This window comes from Citrus clementina, unplaced genomic scaffold, assembly GCF_000493195.1.
Source record: "Citrus clementina cultivar Clemenules unplaced genomic scaffold, Citrus_clementina_v1.0 scaffold_5, whole genome shotgun sequence".
NCBI lineage: Eukaryota > Viridiplantae > Streptophyta > Magnoliopsida > Sapindales > Rutaceae > Citrus > Citrus x clementina.
This window is the reverse complement of record NW_006262201.1, coordinates 16,414,995-16,424,276: the sequence shown is the minus strand read 5'-3', so window position 1 is coordinate 16,424,276 and position 9,282 is coordinate 16,414,995.

Sequence of the window (9,282 nt, the reverse complement as noted above, 5' to 3'; positions counted from 1 at the left end):
TCCAGAGACCACCAGAGATATGTCTCCTGTGCTTGTCAATATATAACTATGCAATTGCATGTTTCTTGCCTCAAATATGAACCGTTTCAAACAAATCAAATTAATCAGCAAGGTGAACTTAATTAATAATTTCATATTCGAAATGCGCCCGGTTAGGAGAACTAATTAATTTTTAGTGGTTCAAAATCCAAACTTTTGTTTTTTTGTCCGAGAAGTTAGAGCAATTAGGCCAAGGTCAATTAAGAAACCGCTAGCTATTTCTTGTGATTTATCGATTAAGTGAATGGTCAGCGACTTTCAGCCTTATGTTGGATTACCTGTCTAGGCTGCCAAATAAAACGGGTGATTACAATATCCCATTTTGTCTTCAAAATGCTTAGAAAGTTTTATCTTTTGAAGCCTTAATTTCTTCCTGATTTGATGTGTATACATACTCCTAGAATTAACGAACATTCAGGGCCAGGATCCTTCACAATCTCAGGAGCAATTTTGTCGTCCTATGGCCTTTTACTTCAATTAAGTGTGCTTGTTCACAGTACATGTTCCCAAGTTTAATTTAGGCACGAAAGCTGAACTAAGTTCTTACTTGTTGCAGTATACGCAACAAGAAACTGTTACTCGATCTGTTGAACAAAGGGATAGCATGCAGATGATATCCACGTCCAGCGATGGTAGTATAAGTAAGTTTTATTTTCCTAATTGCTGAATATGCATTCACAACTTTACATTGTCAATACATATTTCTGATGTCGCTACCATGAATTCAATCTTCATGGCGGTCCACTGCACCCACCACTAAAGGATTTTGTCATCATTGTTATGTCGGAAATTTTTTTGTTATTTCCATCCTCGAGCATTATTATTATACAGGGATTCATTAATATCCTTGTGCTGGCTTGTTGGTCTTTCCCCAATTTTTTTTATTGTACAAGTAACGATGTTGCATGCGTGCTTGAACGTAATGTTGTTGGCTATTATGTCGATTTTTTCCACTATGATTGTGCACTGTAACAATTGGGACTTCTAAGGAATATCTAAATTGTGTCCATAACTAATACAATTGGATGGAATTACTTTGTAAGAATAGTGTAATTTGTTAAAAAGTTTTGTTGGTTCATCAATTAATGACAAAGCCCACTTTGTTGTGGGGATGAGCGAACATATTTGTAAGTTATTTATTTTCCCTTACATAGCTATCTTATTTATCTTCAAGAAAAAGATACTAAAAGCCTTGTTTTTGTGTGTGTTATTATGCAGGCATGTGATAACAATTTGGATCGGCTGGATGAAATCCACATCAGCCTTTTGCAGTTCAACTCTCTATGTTTCATTATAATGTTTTGTTATATATGTAGGATCTATAAATGGCCTTTTGTTGATTTTCGGATGGAGGAAGCTTTTGATTCTTTCCTCAAATGACTGTCTCTTTGGTTTGTTATATATGTAGGATCTTTAAATGGCCTTCCGTTTGTCTTCAGATAGAGGAAGCTTTTGATTCTTTCCTCAAATGACTGTCTCTTTGGTTTGTTATATATGTAGGATCTTTAAATGGCCTTCCGCTTGTCTTCAGATAGAGGAAGCTTTTGAGTCTTTCCTCAAATGACTGTCTTTGGTTTGTTATATATGTAGGATCTTTAAATTGCCTTTTGTTTGTCTTCGGATGGAGGAAGATTGTGATTATTTCCTAGAATGACTATCTCTTAAATTAACTTTTGATATCTACCACCATGGTCATTCAGTTTGCTCTACTACAGTGTGCATTAACAACATATAAACTAACTTTGTCTGTGAACTGCATGCTTCATCTTCGATATTTTTTGGTGTCTAGGCTGTTGAAGTTTGTTGTTATTACTGACTAAGGCAATCCATTGCTGACAAGAGGTAATTTATTACCTTTTTATACGGCAATGTTATTAACATCCTCCTATGGCCTTTTACTTCAATTACCATTTCCGTTTAAACCATGTATTTATTTAACATTGACGTAGTATTTTGCATTATACAAGTTCCCAGCATTATAATGTATGCTAAATTAAATTAATTAACAAGAACCTAGTAACAAGTCGCCCAAGTTTGAAGTATAATGAGATGGAATCATGCTTGAAGTCGCTATAAGCATTTTACCATCTTCCAATGTATAATACAGGCACGAGCTTCTTGAAATTGCATTCATCATGACCAGAACAATGGCCATCAAGGGCACAACTACATAATATTCAATAATCCAACAGCCTACAAAAATATCACTTGAACTGTGATTCAAAAGTTCCCAGTTGTCAGTTGTATAAAATAAGAAAGAGATTCATGTTGTTTCCGTTGAGCTCTTGTGCTATCTTTTAAACAGAAATTAAGATTATCTTTTATGTTTGCTAATGGAAGTAGGAAATAATAAATTCTGCTTGTGTCTCCTTTGGGCAACATTTGATTATGAAGATTCAGAGCAGTTTGATGCCGGCAACTCCCGAGTGCAATACCATTTCTATTCCCTACTTTTAGTAATATCAAGATTTAAGCATCTACTGGTTCTCCATTTATAAGTGAAAAAAAAATTTTGAATTAAAGTGGAAGAGGTGACCACTGATAATTTATAAAATACATGCTGCTACTAAAACTAATAAAATTCCAATTACGTGAAAAAGTCTATTCAACAGGTAAAATTGGTATGTACTTTATGGCCCAACTCCTTGAGCTCAATTATTTATAATTGGACTAAATAACAATCTTCACTAAATTGAATCTTCACGATAGCAAATATCATGGGAATGCTTCTCACTGTTAGTTAAATAGTTGCTAACGTGCAACTTCTGAAGGAATCTTCAAGAATGTCTCCATTCAGATGATGACCTACCAGAGAAATTACAACAAAAATTTAAATGAGGGCAGCAGGGAGGGAAAGAGCTCAAACAAAATTCTTTTTTTCTTTTTTTTTTCGTGGGAAGGATTTTACTGAAAAATAATACAGCAACACCATTAGATGATTACCTATAAAAACTATCTTATTAATCTGTTTCTCCTCTGCTCTCCATTTTCGAGCTGGAACAATCTCATAAATCTCCTTGACAGCCTGCCAACCATTCAGAAACAAAAAATTTTGATATGAGACAGCATTCATCTAATCAACAGAGGCAACGCCATTTATTAGAATAAAGAAAAATTTGCATCCATCGGTGATTAATAGCGCCAATAACCAATGATGAAGAATTTTCAATTAAATCGGAGGCTCCTTTTAATTGAAATTTGTTTACAGTAAGCTTAACTAATATGATTATGAATATAATCATAAAAACAGCTCAGAACCATATCATCATCCAAGAATAAAATCAGATGCCCTTTATAATATGTTTACTGCTAAATTCTTCTCATGGGTGTTTTCCTCTGCATGCCATGAGAAAGGCACTCTTTTTTACATGTTCCAAATGCATGCTTAATTTAAGAACACCTGCAAACAGCCATGTCCTTGGCTCCTTGCTACTAATGGAGAGGGCAACACCTCACACACAAACAGTAAGATAGACTTCGGAGACACTACATGTTGAACAGGCAGAACTTGTCCAAACAGACTCATGTGATGGGAACATTATGAAAAAAATGTTGAGCCATAAGGTGACTACCTGGTAGAGCCTAACCTTCTCTTAACAGAACCCCACATGGCAGTCCAACAATATAAAACAATCATGAACATCAACTCATGGCCCATAAAGAACATGGTCAACATGAAAATTTATTCATTTTCTGTAACAGATAGATAGCCTATTTTACCAAGTATACAAAGCATTTCAAGGGGGTACATTCCCAAAGCGCATGAACATGCTTGCTTTTATAGCCAAGCAACTCATTTTTTTCTTCAGCTAGGTGCAGCCCATTCACAAAACTAAATTAACAATTCATAACCCCAATGTCATCCATACATAATTGGCCACCAGCAGATAACACAAAAAACAAAATAAAATAAAAATAATAACCAAGCAAGGTTAATTGAATCATCGATATGGTTACATTTAACCATTACAAAAAGAAAGAAATATGTACCTTCACAGTTTATTGCAAAATAATAGCCCAATCATTCTACAAAATCTTCTCCAAGGAATTTTTTTCTCAATCATTCATTCTACATAATCGTAATGCTTATTGCAATCAAATTAAACAAGCAGTACTTGTTACTAATCTCGCCTTCACTTATTCTAACAAATAAACATTACCGACACTCCTAAGCAAATTACCATTGCCATACTGTTGCAAACAAAAATAAACATTTTTTTCTTTTTAATTACTTGCTGCCTCTGTTCCAGCGGCACAACAATAGATCAAGTGCACGTGAGAAATTGACTCTGTTCTAAGGCAAATTAATGTGTCTAATTCCTAAACTTCCACCACCACCCAATATCTTTTCCAGTTGGTTGCCGTTGTCATGTATCCGCCGTGAATTTTACTTGCATCATTTCTGACTTTATCAGCAGACACCAAAACTTTAAACTTCACAATAGCAATTTCTAGGGGAAATTGATCGTGATTTCTGGGGGTGAAAAACAATTCAATTATCAGATTTTCTGGGGGTGGAAAAGATTTCGATGATCTTAATTGGGGTGTGAAAAATCTTTTGATGAAGGCCTCTCAAACCAGAGTCAATATTTGTTTAAAGATACGTGGACGCTTATTTAACATTTTTTTCCTTTGTTTAATTATTAAATTTCATACAATATCTTTCAACAACCGGCAATAGACATTTACCCATTTTTCTTTTTCGACCATTAGATTCATTCAGTTTACATCCAACGGCAGTTTAGGATGGAGACAAAAAGTGTGGTATGTTACCACAGTGATAATATAGGCGGATCCAATTGTCCGCAAAAATGGTATTAGAGCCAAGTTTTTAGTTCAAAATATAAAAATGGAAGAAACAATTGTTTATTTTATTAATAATAGAGGATATAATCTAGTGATAGTAATATAATTAAGGATAACATAACTAGACATAAACAATATTATTATTCAGAAGTTAATATATTAGATGATAAACAATTAAAACAATTTTATTTATCTAGAGCTCATGAATTTAGAATTGGAGAACTCATAGTAATAAAGAATAGAAATTTAAACATTGAGCATATTCTCTTATTCACGATTAGGAGAGAAGTATATAGAAATAATTTTTCATGGAAACAATGGAATATTAATTCTATTGAGGATTACATAGACGAACTTGTAATTGATTATAATGGATTTTTAAATATTAAACAAAGAGATGAATATAACTGGAATAATAAAAGGATCAGGAGTAAATACTATCCTTCTAGCAACGTGCTGATAGGATATAAAGATTTAATTATGTATAAACTTTGTTGTATACATAAAGGATTAGAGGAAAACAATACTCCTACGGATATAAGAAATATTATATGTCATAAATACTTGTTAGAATATAATAAGATACTATACAGATGGTATTATGAATAAATTACCAGAACAATTGATAATTTCTCAAAACATTGAAACCAATAGATTACTACCTTCTAACTATAGGCATAGAAGATTTACTTATGGAAGATTTCAACCATTTGATTTAGTGAATGATTTTGATATGTGGGGAAATAATCAATTGAACTGAATTTCTTTGTATTTATTAAATAAATTAGGAAACCCTAATTTAACTATAAACGATATAGAAGCTGCAAATGAAATATTTTAAGTTAAAAGTTTTAATGCTGAAAATATAAGACATTTTAAAATGTTGGGAGATCACATGAGTGAAGAGTTTAATTCAATCAAACAATTAATAAAACATTTCAAAATTGAAGATCAAGATAAATTAAAACACAAAATCATCCATATCATAAACAAAAATTCAATTGAAGATAAATTAAATAAGATAGAAATTCAATTACATAAGATAGGTTCTCCATGAGAGAAGAACCTATTGAAATTACGCATGCTAAAGAAAATACAAATATACCATTATTATTAAAATCTGATATAGAAGCTAAAATCAGTAAAATAAAATCCAGCGATAGACCTAAAATTGGATATATTCATATTGGAGGAATTTAGGTCATGATAAAAGCTCATTTTCAAGAAGTAATAGATAGTCTGGTAAATTTAGCAGTACTAGATAATAGAATAAAATATCGAAAACATGTACTTGGAATAATACAAGAAAACTTGAGTTATAAAAAATTGATATTTAAGATATATCCCAAATATTCTATAAGTCTTAGGGACAAAAATATAAATAAGACATTAACCTTATGTCATGATTTTAAATACTTTCATATAATGCATGATGGGTCTTATCCATATAGCATCACTAAGGGTGGCCAACGGGCCGTGTTGTGCTACCACGACCCATCAAAACCAAGGCCCGTGAGGGCCCACAGATTTTTATTATTAAACCCAGCACAGCCCACAGCACGAGCCCACGTGTGCAGTGCTCGGGCGGTGCCCAAAAAAGCCCATCAAAATTTTCTTTTTTTTTTTTACTTCAAGCCCACGTGACTAGCGTGCTTTTTCAAGCCCATCAACCCATCTAATAATAATAATAATAATAACTTTTATTAATTATTAAAAACACAATTAACATTTTATTATCAGTTTATCACAATTTTGCAACTATATATTTAAATATTTAATTTCACGATTATCAATTCAATTATAACACAACAATAATATTTGAACTACAGTGAGACAAATTACACCTAATTTTATTTGAACTATTAATATTATAATTGGACTTGAACTCCATTGAATGAAAATGCAACTTTTAATTTATCATAAAAATAAAAAATATTTCATTCATAATTTTATTTTTGTATATAAATATGAAAAATATTTTATTCACAAATCAAAAATAAAATATATCTCCGTTAACTAAGTTACGATTTCATAAATGAAATGTTAATTGTCGTAAAATTTGATATATCATTTATAAAATCGTGATATTTATTTATTCATTTAATAAATTATAAACATAAAACAATTAGAATTTTTTTAAACTAAGACTTAAATTAATTTAATAAAATATATTAAAAATTTTAATTTTAAAATATTTGTAAAATCATAACATTTTATTTTTACTTCTTATTAAAAACATTTATTTTGATACACTTTGGCTCACGTGCTATTGATGGCCAACGGGTCTTGTGCTAGCCCACCAATAAAGGCTGCTTATTACGTGCCTTTTCGCATGCCGTGTTTTGGTTCATTACTAATTGTGCCGTGCTTTTAAGGCTCACGTGCCTAAAAATCTTAGTCCGGCCTACCCCACGTGTGTGTCGTACCGTGCCGCATGCCTTGCCAAAACGTGCTCATGTCGTGCCGTGCTGTACGGACACGTGTCGTGTCACGTGCTACCCGACCCATTGGCCACCTTTAAGCATAACATATGCCATATAATATGCTTTAACAAATTTAGCAAATAGTGAAATGTTTGTTGATAAAGACTTTATTGAAATAGATAAATTATTTAATAAAGTAGGGAAGATACAATCTCTTGAAATCTTAAGAGAAATAGATTTACTAGAAGAATGAGAAATGGATCTAAGTAACCAACCTACTATGATTAGAGGAAATACTACTAATTCTATAAAATATACTCCAGAAGAAAGAATCATTATAGGACATAGAAGATCACTCTGTATACCCAAAAGAGTACCATAATTAAGTAGAACCCAAAGTTTGACTAAATGTAGCCATCTTGTGATACCACCATCACATGAAATATTAGCCACAGTTAGAAAACATAATGAAAATCTAAAAATTAAGATCGAATATGATAATGGAAAATCATGGCATGAGACTTTTGCTATCCTTGAAAAATTCTTGTTGATTAAATATTTATATGCAAAATCTTATGTATATGCCAAAATGATTAAATATTTAGAAAGAAAATTTCTTGTTGAACCTCATACCTATGTATGATTTAATGGAGAAAGAAAGACATTAAGTCAATATTGTGAAATACCATTAAAAATAAAAGGAATAGAATTCAACTTTTCTTTTTTCATAGAACCAGATTATGAAACACAAATAAGTCTTTTATTATTATGGATGAACTTTCTTGAGAATTTCTCTCCTTATTGCATAGGAGATAGAGAAATAAGCATAACAATTGAATGAATTAAGCAAGACATACCAAGATATGTCTAATCTTTTTATAGTTCATATAAAAGTGATTATACCATATTATAAACACAAGGCAGAATGGTTTCATGCTTTAATAGATACTGGTTCAAGAATTAATTTAGCTAATTCTAGGATTTATCCAAAATCATATTGGAAAGATTATAAACCTTTAAAAGGACTAGGAATAAATGGTGAACAGATCACCTTAGGGACTTGTAGGATTAAGACTTTAATCCAAATCGAAGATTACATCCTAAGTATCCCCATATTATGGTCTTATGATCATATGGGATCAGATATATTTTTAGGAGTCAATTTCCTTTGACAATTCATTTATATAATGACTAACGAAGGCATTACTCTTCAAACACCATGTAATCATTCTATTACTACCCCAAGAATTTATAACCCTATTAGACGAACAACTCGAAAATTACATTTTCGACATAGCCAGCATGGTGATTACAGTATAAAAATCAATCAAATCATGTCAGACTATGAAAAAAATTTTTAAAAACTTGATAAAAATTTTGTTGAAAACCCAATTCAATTATGGGAAATTGATAAAATATATGTTAAGATCGAATTAAAAGATCCAAATGTTATCATAAGAGTTAAGCCTATGAGATATGAGCAAGAAGATAGACAAGAATTTGATAAACAAATTAAAGAGTTATTAGAAATTAAGATTATTCGAGAGTCTAAAAGTCCTTATAGTAGTCCAGCCTTTATGGTTAGAAATCATCAGAAATTAAATGAGGAAAAGCTCGTATGGTTATTAACTACAAAGAATTGAATAATTACACCAAATTCGATGGATACTTTTTACCTCATAAAGATACATTAATTACATTTGTGATTAATAAAAAGATATTTAGCAAGTTTGATTGCAAATCTGAATTTTGGCAAATCAAACTTGAAGAAGAAAGTATACCACTTATTGCCTTTAGTACACCTCAAGGATAGTATGAATGGATTGTAATGCCTTTTGGATTAAAAAATGCATGACAAATATTTCAAAGAAATATGGAAAAAAATTTTCAAAGAATTTCATGAATTCTGCATTGTTTGTATAGATGATATTCTATTATTTTTAGATAATGAGATAGATCATATTAACCATCTAATTTCTTTTGTAGAAAAATGCAAAAAACATGGAATATTACT